Raw genomic sequence first — 14,104 nt, 5'->3', positions numbered from 1 at the left:
AAGCAGAAACTCTTACAATTTGGAGGATAGAATGAATGAGGTTGGAAGCTGGGACAATTTCCTAAAAGGCCCTTCAAGGAAGATAGAAATTCTTGCGTGCATTCTCCTTTGACTTTGAGAAAACCACATCTAACATACTCATTTACAATTTCTTTTCATTGTTTTTAGTTTTCTTCAATCTTTAATAAATTCAAAATAATTTCTAATTTTGATGGTTGTGATGAAGAAGTAAGGAAGGAATATGGCCATAAAGACAGATTGGATTTGCAACACTTTTACCATACATATCTTCTGAAAAGGACCTTAGCAAGTAGCACTATTTCCCTAAGTGGCCATAAAATCCATGAATAAGATTTTAAAATAATAGTAAGGATTTGCACATCTATTTTTACATTATCATTATATGTGTGCCCTCCCTCATCTTCCTTGTGGTATTTTAGAGACTGTGAAAAAAAATTTTAACTGGTCTTTTGTCATTAAAAATGGAAGAAAAAAAGAATTAGAAAGAAATAGTATAGAACGTTGATCTTCTGTTCCTAGAACCCTTGGGTTCTATCCTCAGAACCACATAAAAATAAATAAACAAAGGTACTCTGTAAAACTAAAAAATATTTTTTAAAAAAAAAAGAACATATAATGATTTTCATTCAGGATATATTGCTTAAAAAAAAGTTGATGAGTACAAATGGACCTTAAACAAGTGACCTGATCACACCACACAATTAGTAAAAAGCAAAACAAGAGTCTGCTCAGTTTGTCTAACTCCAGAACTCTTTTTTTTTCAGTTGTATATATACACAGTATCTTTATTTATTTATTTTTATGTGGTGCTGAGGATTGAATCCAGTGCCTCACACATGCAAGGTAAGCGCTCTACCATTGAGCTATAGCTACAGCCCCAAACTCCAGAACTCTTGTTGTTCCCTACCTTGCTGCAGCACCCCCTAACTGCATAATGTCAGCCTATACATGTGAGATCATAATGAATCTATCAGTTCCCCTGGATCTTGTAGAATGACAGGAAGCTTTGCTGAATCCCTGGGGGCAGGTTGTGACAGCATTATTTCTCTTGAAAATGTGGAGCAGAGTTGTGCTTATAAGTTACCAACTGTATAAAGATACTGATACTTTTTGTTTTTTACTCAGAATTATAAAAGGGACATGGGGGCATCAAGACTGACATGCAGTAAGATCCTTCTGCCTGCAGCCTTGAGAAGCTTGAAATTTAGGTAGTTAAAAGGTGACTGGCAGGAGGATCCATTGTGTTCTCGGCATTGACATATATATCAGAATGTTGTGTAACAGTACAATTTTGAATGCAGGATATAGATTCCTTGTCATATATCATGTTTAATAGATGTATTTAATATTCACTATTGAATATTAAAATTATATTCCCTTGAAGCAATAGAGGCATCAAAAAAGAAAGAAAAATGACATGTTATCTTTTTTGACACGGTGAGTATTGAAAAAGACTCAGAATAAATACTTTCTAAATCATGACAGGTGTGCCTGGGGAAAGCTCAAGGTTGTTGCCAAAAGCACAAGAGCATCAGATGAGTCCAGTAAGCCTCATTCTGTTTGTGACTGTGACACCAAAAACGTAACCTAGGACAATCTTAAGTCACTCACCTTAGTTTCCTCATCTGTCAAAGGCAGATATTTATATGATCTATATTTTCCTTGTGGTTTCTTATGAGTAGCAAATAAAATTATAAACATAATTACAACAAACTATTACAAAAATTCAAGTTGGTCTAATAGTTTAATAGAATAATCTATTGTAAACAAATTCCACTTATTAATTATATAATTATTCTAATTAACAAGCTACAGATTAACTGAATTATCTATGCAAAATAGAAAATGCATGTATTTAAGCAGGAGCAAAAGCAACATTGAAACACTATCTATTGATTATAATCTTATGTACTTATTCAATTCCCATCCCAATGAGGTGGAATGCCTGGGTTTTCACAGACAACACATAATATCAAACTCTTCAATAAGAATTGGAAGTTTAAAAAAAATTTCCAATTAACATTAAATTCTGACAGGTGCAATATTTTGAAAGGAGAAATAGAGCCAATAAAAACATTAAATTAGTTTCTAAGTCTAAAAATTTACTAATGTAAAAAGTCGTAATTGAAACAATAAAATGGTGGCTGTAGGATATGTTCAGTGCCTTAGTCTGTTTGGGCTAGTATACCAAAATACCATCAAATTGGTGTCAACAACAGAAAGTTAATTCTCACTATTCTTAAAGCTGGGAAGCACAAGTTGCAGGTGCTAGCATATTCAGTGTCTGGTGAGGGCTCATTCCCTTATAGCACTTTCTAGTTGTGGCCTCCCCTTGGTAGGAGAGAAAACCAGCTCCCTAGTGTCTCTTTTATAATGGATTACTGAATGGCAACAAAAGGGAGGTGTGATGTGACTAAAGAATATAGGTCACTGGTGTGCCCTTGGGAACTATATCTCGTCCCTAACTCCTATCTTCTCCACCCCCCTCTCCCTCTCCTTCCAAGTTGCTATGAGCTGAGAAGTTATTCTTTGCCAAACCCTTCCACCAGCTGGCCTTGGAGCCAGCTGACCATGGACTGAACCTCTCCTTTCTTCCTCCAAATTGTTTTTATTTGGTATTTTAGTCAGAATGACAAAAAGCTGACTAACACATGCAATGCCTTGATATATCTCTTGAAATTTTCTAAGGCCGTCTCTGATGCCTAGTTGTGGCCAGAGCCAACAGCGCCTATGAAACAGAGTTCTCCAAACTCAAATCATGAACTTTAAGAGGATGTTTCCTGATAGTCAGTATACCATTCCATTTGCAGGTTCATACAAGATTGAATTGCCAGAATGGCACTAAAGAACACCAGATGTTAGTTAATGCTCTCATAAATATAGGACAAGTTTAGGGCTCAGGGCTACAAAGAATTGACTGCTGAACTTTGGACTTGAACTGTGTATGTTTGTTCTCATTCATCTGTTTTGACTACTGCATCATTTTTGATACATCATCAAAGGGTGTGATATATTCCACATACCCTTAGCTATTGACCATCTACTCTTTTATAGGCCATGACAATTATCTGGCAGTCTTCTGGGTATGATCCTACTTATCTAGTCTAAGGGCTTTGGATCAATAACAACTCTTGCCTTTGATCAATGTCGTAATGCAGTTTCTGGAATAGATTTCTTCAAACACATTGGACCATTTACTTTTGTTTCTTCATTTCCCTATTCCCTAAACCTCTCACCTATTTTCTCTGGTGTTAATGTATAGAAGAAGATAGGCAGTCAACATTTAAAGATAATACATTCTAGAAATGTAGTGATTATAATCTAAAGATTTCAAGAGAAAACATTATTAGAAGGCATATTGTTGTATATTTATGTCATAAAATTCCAAAAGATAAATTTAACATAGGTGGAAAATGAATTGCTCACGTTTCTGTGTAGTTTAGGTAAAGATTATATTTGTGTTTCTCATTAAGAAAGCATAGTAACAACATTTAAGAGAGTCTTTGGAAGCCAATAATCATGGGAGGTACTGTGGATGATGCAAAGTCATGAGCAAGTATATAACCAGAATTAAATAAATGGTATTGAGGAACTGCAGAGGCAAGATCTATAATTTCAATAAAAGCACGTTTCAACAAGCCATGGTCTTGTGAGTAATAGCAATGTTAATGTCTTTTTCTCTCAGTGGGAGTTAGGAAATCAGCCAGAAATGGTACATTTGAAAATAAGGAATATGAAGAAATGGTTGCTGGGGCCTGAACAGGAACAGATAATGCCTGGATACTATTGGGAGAGGCTATCTGCCATGGCTTTAGTAGTCCCTGAATGATCTTGTTTTGTGTGCTATATTCCAAGGCTTATCCACCCCATGATACGGAAGAGTGTCTGTTACTAGTTGCTAGATCCTTGGCCATTGGGTTCTCTCCTACAACCCACTGCTTGTACAGGTGTATTCTTAACTCATCTCATCCTCTTGGCAAGGAGAATCAATGCAAACATGCTGGTGTTCACAACTCTTTGCTGTCTTGTGAACTAACTCCTTGGTCTCTGACTTAGAACTCTGGTTTTCCTCTGCCATTCTTGAAATAATAGCAACTAACTTGTTAGACTTCAAGTTGAGCAGACTCTCAACCATCATCATTCATGGCATTTTCCCTTTCTTTCTTTTTTTTTAAAATAATTTTTTAGTTGTAGTTGGACACAGTATCTTTATTTTATTTATTTATTTTTTTTATGTTGTGCTGATGATTGAACCCAGCACCTCGCACGTGTTCTAGGTGAGTGCTCTACTGCTGAGCCACAGCCCCAGTCTTCCTTCCTTCCTTCCCTCCTTCCTTCCTTCCTTCCTTCCTTCCTTCCTTCCTTCCTTCCTTCCTTCCTTCCTTCCTCTCATTCCTTCTTTCTTCATGGCATTTACTGCAAAGAATTTTCAGATGCGCTGATTAGACAATAAATAAATACAGAAAAATCACTGTTCATTATTCTAAATCTTCATCAATTCATCAGACAGACCTGTGAATTTCATAACATATTTTAAAATCAAATTAACTACATGGACAGTGACCTGAAAAAAAAAATTTACCCTGGTCTCTATAGTCCCTGGGGATGGAGCTGGATAGGTTCCCATTGTTTGAATGATTACTTATAGGAGAAAATTTATCCAAGTTGGCTTTGTATCATGAAATTAAGAGTTCCAAAATAATATATGTATTCCAAATATGTGTTGTGTAAGTAATCAAGAAAGATAATAAAAATAATAATGACTTTTTATTTAATTATTATATTCCAGGCACTGACCAGATGTTTTATTTATTTTCTCATTTAATCCCAAAATAATATTTTCAGCTAATTAGCATGTCTAAAATTTCATCCTTAGTTACTATTTTAAAACATTCTACTTAAAGGTGTGGATAGAGTTAAACTTAGCATAAAGAAGGTACAGTATATAGGCTGGGGTTGTACCTCAGCAGTAGAGTGCTTGCCTTACATGTGTGAGGCACTGGGTTCAATTCTCAGCACCACATAAAAATAAATAAACAAAATAAAGATATTTTCCATATCCAATTATATATGAGGGTACAGTACAAATAAAGTGCTAATGGAGAAGGTGAGTGTATTTGCTGATATTTACAAAGAACACTAGATCCACTTAGGTTGAATAAGAACAATCAAAAGCAAAATTGGAACTAGAGATGTGAACACCCTCCTCAGGACTCTATTTCTTGTGTTCCTTCAGTTCCTCACTGTCTTTTAGTCCTATGTCTGCTTATAACTCTTAGTCCAAGGCTGAATCATTGCCATTAGCAAATAATTAATATACTCATGTTTTCACCATCAGAGATAAATGAACTCATCCCTCTAATTTAGGTTTAAATTTTTAGGAAGACTCTTATTGGCATGACATGTCAGATGCCCACTCCTTGGACTAATCACTGTGTCACAGTGTACTATGATTAGCAACTACTAAATGTAGGGTGTTAATCACAAAAGAAGGGAAAGATACCAGGCAAATTAAGCAAAGAAATATCTACAATACACCACTGAGTCCATCATTACTCTAAAATTATGAACTAGCCATATCAATATCATTGGTTTGTTTTTGGAAAAGGAAAAAAAAAGGAGAATTGTGAATTGTTATCCAAATATGCAACCTGAATGCCACCTAGGGAACCAGAACCCACATAGCTAAAATTCTTCTACTTTATGAGCATGGCACCAAGGTTTACAAAACACACACACACACAAACAAACAAACAAACAAAAAAACAGTGCTCTGTATAGCCAAGAAATATATGCTAAACACACTGTAGTTATCAGGTATCAACAAAAAGGGATTCCTGATACAGCCAATAAACGCAGTAGGTTTGTAATTTATCTTTAATAAAGAATTATATTACACTTATTCAATGTCCTAGAAGCACTAGTTAATTGATTCAGTAGCATGTTTGAATTTACATTAGAAAAGCACGATCATTTGTTTAGTATTACACTTAAATATCTGTATTCTAATCATGCATTTTTTAAAGTCAAAAGTGTTCATTGCAATGATTAACACTTTCAAAATATGTATTTTCATGAACTTGAAAATTTTGGCAAACTCTTTCACTACAGGGCATTTAGAAAACTATTTCTGAACACGACAAGATGGTATGTTTCTTCTATTGTACCCGTATCTAATACTGTCATCTGTTTGTGCATCAAGATGTGCACATCATCAAGATGTGCATGTTCCAAAAAGTGACTTTCACATGTCAAATTACTCACTTAGACATAAAAAAGTTACATGCATTGTGAAATCTAAGTTTAGAGCTATGATTAGGGACACATTCCATGGTGTTTGACAAATTCACTTCTAGAAAATTAGAAAAAATAAACTATACTGAGATAGATATTGATGGTCTTAAAATAAAGACCAAGATGCTCTAGTAGATGCTAATAGCGTATGTCATCCAGCAGGCATATATAGGAACTATTTTAGGGCTGGATGCCTCTTCCCTAGTTTCTCTAGAATGAGAGCCATATGCCCTTTCTGGTTCCCAGACACTTTCCACTTTTTGAGCCCCTTAATCCATACAAATAATCACCAATTATATTTTATCACTGCATTAGCATAAAGATTAATACAATACTATTTTACATTAAAACATTTTCTTTGACCTAAAAGTTTGTTTATTCTGGTTTACAAGACATTAAAACATATTCATGGACTTTGAAAGTATTGTAGTCCCTAGATACTATGCCTTTTGCATACTGGAGAAAAAGGATCTGAATAAAATCACACAACTTAGTCATCAAAAATATTCATTTTTGATCTGGGCACAATGGCACATGCCTGTAATCCCAGCAGCTCAGGGGGCTGAGGCAGGAGGATTTCAAGTTCAAAGCAGCCTCAGGAACTTAGCAAGGCCCTAAGCAATTCAGTGAGACCTTGTCTCTAAATAACATAAAAGAAAGGGCTGGGGATGTGGCTCAGTGGTTAAGGCTCTATGGGTTCAATCCCTGGTACTAAATAAATACATACATACATACATACACACACACACACACACACACACACACACACACACATATATACTTTGAAACTGAAGTTCAGTCTACAATCATACCACCTACATCTGAAAACATAGTTCAATTAGGTCATGGCATTTCTAGAATAAAAACTATTTTAAGACCAGATTCTGAGTAACTGGCCAGGGGGGTATAAGGACCCACTAATTTAAACATAATATTCACACCATCACCCATGCAAGCAGTCCATTCTGTTGCCTTAAATATAAAGTAAGAGTTGAGAAATTTAGATTGAAAAGAAGTACAATGTAGAAGCAGCTGTTCCCAAAAAGTTTCAAATGTTACCTTTGAATTGAGTTATTTGGCAGAACATATGAATAAATTGGCATAACATGGTGTCTTCTTTAAAATATGTTAAACATTTGTTAGTTGATTAGATGCCATATTCTATATTCTAAGCCACTGAAAGGTAAGTAAACACTGGCCACGCATTTGACAGAAGTAAATAGTGCTATCCTAAATAAGAGAAAGCCATTTTACATTATTCATTCAGTCATTCAATAAATATTAATTAGCCTACTGTATTTATTGCTAGGAATATGAACACAAACCTGGAGGTGTTATAAAACCTATGAAGTTTAGAAGCCCACAAACAGTTCTGTAGGCTGGGTCACTGCATGTGTTGGGGAGTGGGAGATGGTGGTAATGACATGAGAAAAGAGATTGTTTGCCTTATCAAGGAGGTTGATGTTACCTTAAAGTTGATGAGGAGCCAATGAATGATTGGACTGGAAGAGTGGAGTTATTAAATTTATAACTAGAAAAGATCTACAGTGGTAGTGCAGAACGTGAGTCTGCAACCTTGCTGTCAGGATAGCATCACCCGTGGAGCCTTTAAACATGTCAGTGGCCAGACTCCACACTGGAAAGATTTCTGTTCAATTAGGTTAACATAGGACCCCCAGCATAACAGTTTTCAAAAATTCCCCAGGTGATTCTAGTGTGCAGCCAAAGTTGGAAAAACCACCGCTAGAGAAGACAGACTACAATGGAACAGGATGGCACTATGCTAAAGTGACAGATTATAAGGAGCTAAACTAGTAATACCAGAGAAAACTGCATGCAGAAACAAGAAATTTGGTGGGTTGGATTTACCATGAGTTATTTCAAAATCATGAGTGTAATAAAATTGGTGTCTCCAGGATCTAGCCACATGGCTCCACCCTGTGGATAAACTGTGATGTACCAAGGCGGCTGACTGCCTTCCTCCTGATTGTGGTTGCTGTTAGTATGAGGATCCTAATAAAAATAAATTTAAAAGCTAAAAACAATGTGCTGATTAGAAGAAAAATGTATTGACACTTTAAAATATTTATCAATCACATATTTTATTAAAACCTGATACAATGCTTCACAAATGAAATTTCTTTATAATTTTTCCTTGGGCACACTTAGGGAAAAGGTATCTATATTTTAAATTCTAAAACATATTAAATAGTGAAATGTTCTCATATAATTTTTTTGTTTAAAGATATAATGTTGCTCTGAGGACTTTTGAAATGCCAACCACTTGTAACTGCTTTTTATGTCTATCAGATTCTTTCAAAGTAGCTTCATAATCATACTACTCTTATTCTTAGGATATACTGAAATAATTCAGGTAGAAATTTAAACTGATTAGAAGAGCAAAATAAATTGACTTATTTTTATGACTACAGAAGTTTCTCATCTTATTTAACTACTCACATAATTCTCTTCAAAAGCTGGAATGTACGATGTTTAATGACAAAATAAAACATTTTCTTAGTCTGTAAACTTTCATACATGATTGGCTATTGCAATTTATCAATATCTCTTCAAGCAAATTCTGAAAATGAGATTACTAAACTAGGAAATTAACATTGCATTTCTAATTCACCAGCCTCCAGACAATTTGCACAGTAAGCAGTTTTTTAGTTCATAATTAAGGTGTACTCCTCATCTCAAGGCTTGAATCAAATTTCAATTTCAATTCCATAGTATGATTTAATATATGAACCCAAAGACTTGAATTTTACTTCAACACTGTTTTTGTTCTGGAAGAAACGTAATTCTTACCATCTAGAGAAAAAAATAATTTAGTTCTAAAAATGAGGTCACTGGTAAAGAATATCATCTCACTTACTGTGATGACATCCTATCAATAAAAATATTTTTCTAGGGCTGGGGATGTGGCTCAAGCGGTAGCGCGTTCACCTGGCATGCGTGCGGCCCGGGTTCGATCCTCAGCACCACATACCAACAAAGATGTTGTGTCCGCCGAGAACTAAAAAATAAATATTAAAAATTCTCTCTCTCTCTCTCTCTCTCCTCTCTCACTCTCTCTTTAAAAAAAATATATTTTTCTAGATGTGGGACAGTAATTAACTTTATAAATATTTTGAGACCATCTGCCATATGTGAAATACTATGTGAACATAATAAACTTTCAATGTTTAAAATCAGGATCCCTACTTTGATGGAGTTTAAATCTTTGGGAAGAGTTAATATTGTCATACATTTAACATCAAACAAGGCATCACAGAGTACATCTAAAGGTAAAAGAGTGAAACAAAATGCAATGAGGAAGAAATCACAAAAAACTGGAATAGTTTGCAGAGTGCATAGAAATAACAGTATTTAAGTCAGAAAAACCTAAAGGAAACTGGTATAAGCAGGAGACCAAGATACTGAGTTGGGGGCTATAATGAGAGTAAAAATTGAGAAATAGAATATAGTCTCCAGTCTGTCAACATTGGCCTCACCCAGTACCATGATGGAAATGAAGAATCTTGGCTCTGACTTACTGAATCAGAATCAACATTTTAACAAGATCTGCGGTGATTTATATGCATATTAAAAATTTAAAACACTCTAATAGGCCAATAGTGAGCAAAATGTTCTCTATATAGAGTCAGGTAATAAATATTTTAGGCTTTGCAGATCATATGGTCTGTCTCAACCTCTCAGTTCTGCTGCTATAACATGAAAGCAGCCATCAATGACAACATGTATACAAATGAATATGGATATGCTCCAGTAAAACTTTATTAGTTATTGTGATGGTTACTTTTATTTGTCTATTTGACTGAAATGAGAGGATACTCAGACATTTTGTTCTCGGTGTATCTGTAAGGGTATTTCTGGATGAAAGTAATATCTGACTCAGTAGTCTGAGTGAAACAGGTTACTCTCTCTGATGTGAGTGGGCCTCAGCCAATAAATATATTGAGGGCTTGAATGGGAGAAAATAAAGGCAAGAGTAGGGTAATGGAGAAAATGCTTTCTTATCCCAATGTATTTTTCTCTTTTATGCTGATTAGAACTTACATACTTGATTCTCCTGGTTCTTGGGCCTTCAGACCTTCACTAAAACTACATGACCAGCTCTCCTGAGCTCTCTCTTGCAGAAGGCATATCAGAGCATAGGACTTCTCAGCCTCCATAACTATAATAGATTATGCATAAGATATACTGGTATTCCACTGAATGAACTGTTAATGCAAATACATAAAATATCTGCAGTGGATACTCTCAGCCAATCAATTATAAGAATTAAGAGTTGAATGGCTTTGAATATACCATTAAAAAAAAAACAACTAACCAGCCCACATAATGAGGGTGACAGGTTGCTGTAATATCACTGGACAAAAAGATGAAAGATATAGCATGAGTTTAGAAGTTCAGTTTCTCCACTCAGTTACTACATGAATGACCTATCCCTTATCTCCTGTGGATGCAGAGCTGAGACTACTGAAAATCAAATGCATAATCTAATCCTGTGGCTGACTGAATTATAATTCAGGATGAACTGCAAGCCTCCCAGGATGCCTACTTTTAAAGTGAGAACACTGAATGGGAAAGAAATTTAGATTTTATAAGTTGGGATGGTGATGTGTGGAAAGACCTGAATGAAATTGGGAACTTGAGTACCTAAATTCTGATGAGTCTTTGTCAGTGGAAGAGACTTCCCTAGTAGAAGCAGCATCGCCACTTCCACACGTGGTAGTAGCCTCTCCACTCCCATAAGTATCAACATCTCCATCCTAATATGAGGAGATTAAGCCTGTACTGCCTGAGAGAACTGTAATGTCTTCCTTTGAGGCAGCTATTATGCAGATTCTTTTCAATACCCACCCTCTACCATCCCTCTCCTCTTTGCTTCTTATTAGATTCAAACTCCAGTATGCCCCTAACGTGAGGTATAAAGTGTAACCCACAAGGAGGTATGATGCACACCAGAAGAATTGCTTGAGTTTTCTAATTCTACACACAAAAATCAGTAACATTGTGTAAGAATGAATACTAAGAGCATAGGGTAATGTTGAGAATATAAAGTTGGATCATGCCAAATTTATTTATTTGGGATCACTAAGTAGAGGTCTCCATTTAATGTTGCAGCTCAGAAAGTTAGAAAGAGCTCTAACTGGTTAGTTAACAGAAACATGTTCCAAAAGATGGCCCACCATGAGTAAATTGGAAATTCTAGGCTTGTTTTAGTTTAATACAGGGGGGGCGGGGGGAAGGATTCAAAGGCCTAGGGAGATTGAAATGTTACAGTAGCTTTGTCATTTCAGACCCACTCACTCACAGAATACATAGCTTTCACTAATACTGTGAGAGGTGAATTGGTGAAGGGGGTCACAGCATTCTTGAAGAACTTTACCATGGTTCTTCTAAGATATACCTTGCAGTGGGAACTTCAGACACTTACTCTAGATATGGGTTTGCCTTCCCTGAATTCAATTCTTCTGCCAAAACTATACTCCGTGAACTTACAGAATGCCTCATCCACTGACGCAATATTCCACAAAGCATTGCTTCTGACCAAGGAACTCACATCAAAGCCAAAGAAATATGGTAATTGGTTTCCTGCTCATGTAATTCAAACCAAAACACCTGATTTGATCAAACAGTAGAATGGCCTTTTGAGGGCTTACTTATAGCATCAGCTATGTGGAAATACTTTGCAAGGCTGGGTAAAATTCTCCAGAGAGCTGTACATGCTCTGAATTAGTAACTAGTACATAGATATGTTTCTTCCATAGCAAGAATTCATGGGTCTAGGAATCTAAGAGTGAAAATAGAAATAGTGTCATCACTCATTATTACTCATAATTATCTAACAAAATTAGTCTTTCCTTTTCCCCTGACATTATGCACTACTGACCTAGAGGTCGTATTCCAAAGAGAGGAATGCTGCAATTCAAGATGGTGGATTAGAGGAAGGATGCATTTTTAGTTGCTGTGTGGCTCAGAATTCAAGCATTAGGAGTACTGTATCTCAGAAAATTGGGTGAGAGGAATTTTATTAAAATTCAACATTGGACAGTCAGAGTGTCTTAAAGACCAGAAATTTGATACATTGAACAAAGAATGAAGGGTACTTTGGAGTTAAATTGGTTACAGCAGTGGCAGTGGTGTTAGTTCACCACAGGGAGGAGGGAGGACACAGAGAGAAGCACAATGGACATATTTAGTACAGAAAAACCTGAGGAAAAAAAAAAACAGTATGCACTTAGATGATCCAGAGCACTCTTCTGGTGAACTAGTATTTGAAGTGTGCTCTGTGTTTCTCAATTAACCTTGGAGAGCTGAGGTAGGAGCCATCTTGAGGTGGCCATGCTGAAGCTCTGCTGAAGGAGCTGAAAGATCATAGCAAACATTGCCATACTGTCCCAGTAAGTGCCTACCACATGGCAAAGGGTTCACATAGCAGGCACATCGAAGATTGTACCCAAGGGGTTTCTAGTTGAAAAGTGAAGAGGAGCACAACTCTCTTTTCCTTCAAGTCTAGTGCCTCATTTGGCCTACTGAAGGGAATCTGAACAGGTGGGCATGAATACACATAGAGACTGAGCCTGGGAAGGCTGGTTTGTGTGCAGCAGAATGTGTGGAATTGGCTCCCTGCCCCATGAGTATAAGACTTGGGAGGCTCCTGAGATCCAGACTTCCAACAGAGCTCAGCATCTGCTTAGTCCTAGTGGTATGTTGATCTAATCTCTCCAGAAGAAATACTACCCAACAGTGCCCCTAAATCCAGATTAGACCTAAACCCCAACCAATGGAACTCCTCCCATAGAACCCTGCAGAACCACCTTGGGAGTGCTTTAAAACTCCAACTGACAGTGCTTCCCATTCCATTCTACCTTATACTGGTGAGAAGGGAAACTCAGAATTATTTCAACCATCTTCAGTCTTAAGCCATTCCAACTGGCAAATCAGTGAGGAACACAAAAGGGTATTAGGTTAACAAGCCTGGAGCGCTCTCTCACTCGCTCGCTCTCTCTCTCTCTCTCTCTCTCTCTCTCTCTCCACAGTTCAAGAGGAAATGAAAATAAGGGCACTTGGGCATAGGCAGTGACCATCCAAACTCATCGACTATTTGACCATCTCAGTGGAAACAATTCCCTCATTTTCATTAAGAATCTTTTCTTGTGTGTATGTGTGTTGTGTGCATGTTCTTGCTGTACTAACTGGTTCATGGACACATAGACCTATTTGTTTGTTTTCTTGTTTATAGCATTTTTAATCCTAAAAATAGTTATTTTCTCTTGCCTTGTCTTTAGAAGGTTAGAGTTTTAGTTTGTATATTTTTGTTTTGTTTTCATTTGTTTATATTTCTTGTTTCTCCTTCTCTCTTTTCTGCTTCTGCTAATAGCCAGATTCTCTTGTTCTTTTTCTCTCTTTACTTTGTTTCTCCATTTTTATCTCCTCCTTCCTTATAACCATTACCTATTATACCTCTTCTGCCTTCTCTCTGTTCACTTTTTGAAATTGTTAATTCTTTTCTATCTTCCTATCACATTTTCTTTTCTCTTAATTACTGTATTTTTGCCATCTTTTAGAACTAATTGGTTTCTATAATTCCTGTCCCCACCATTCATGCTGGTGCGATTATTACTGCTATGGATGACATAGTTGACACTGCTGGTTTGCTTTAATGCCAGATCTAGATAATGATTACTTAATTTCTTTATTGGAAATTGCTGACTCTACCATTTCTGGTTTGTGTTTTTTCGGGGGAGGGGTTTGTTTATTTGTTTGTTTTGTGGTA

Source organism: Urocitellus parryii, chromosome 1 (genome assembly GCF_045843805.1).
Source record: "Urocitellus parryii isolate mUroPar1 chromosome 1, mUroPar1.hap1, whole genome shotgun sequence".
Lineage (NCBI taxonomy): Eukaryota > Metazoa > Chordata > Mammalia > Rodentia > Sciuridae > Urocitellus > Urocitellus parryii.
This window is presented reverse-complemented; position numbering follows the sequence as displayed.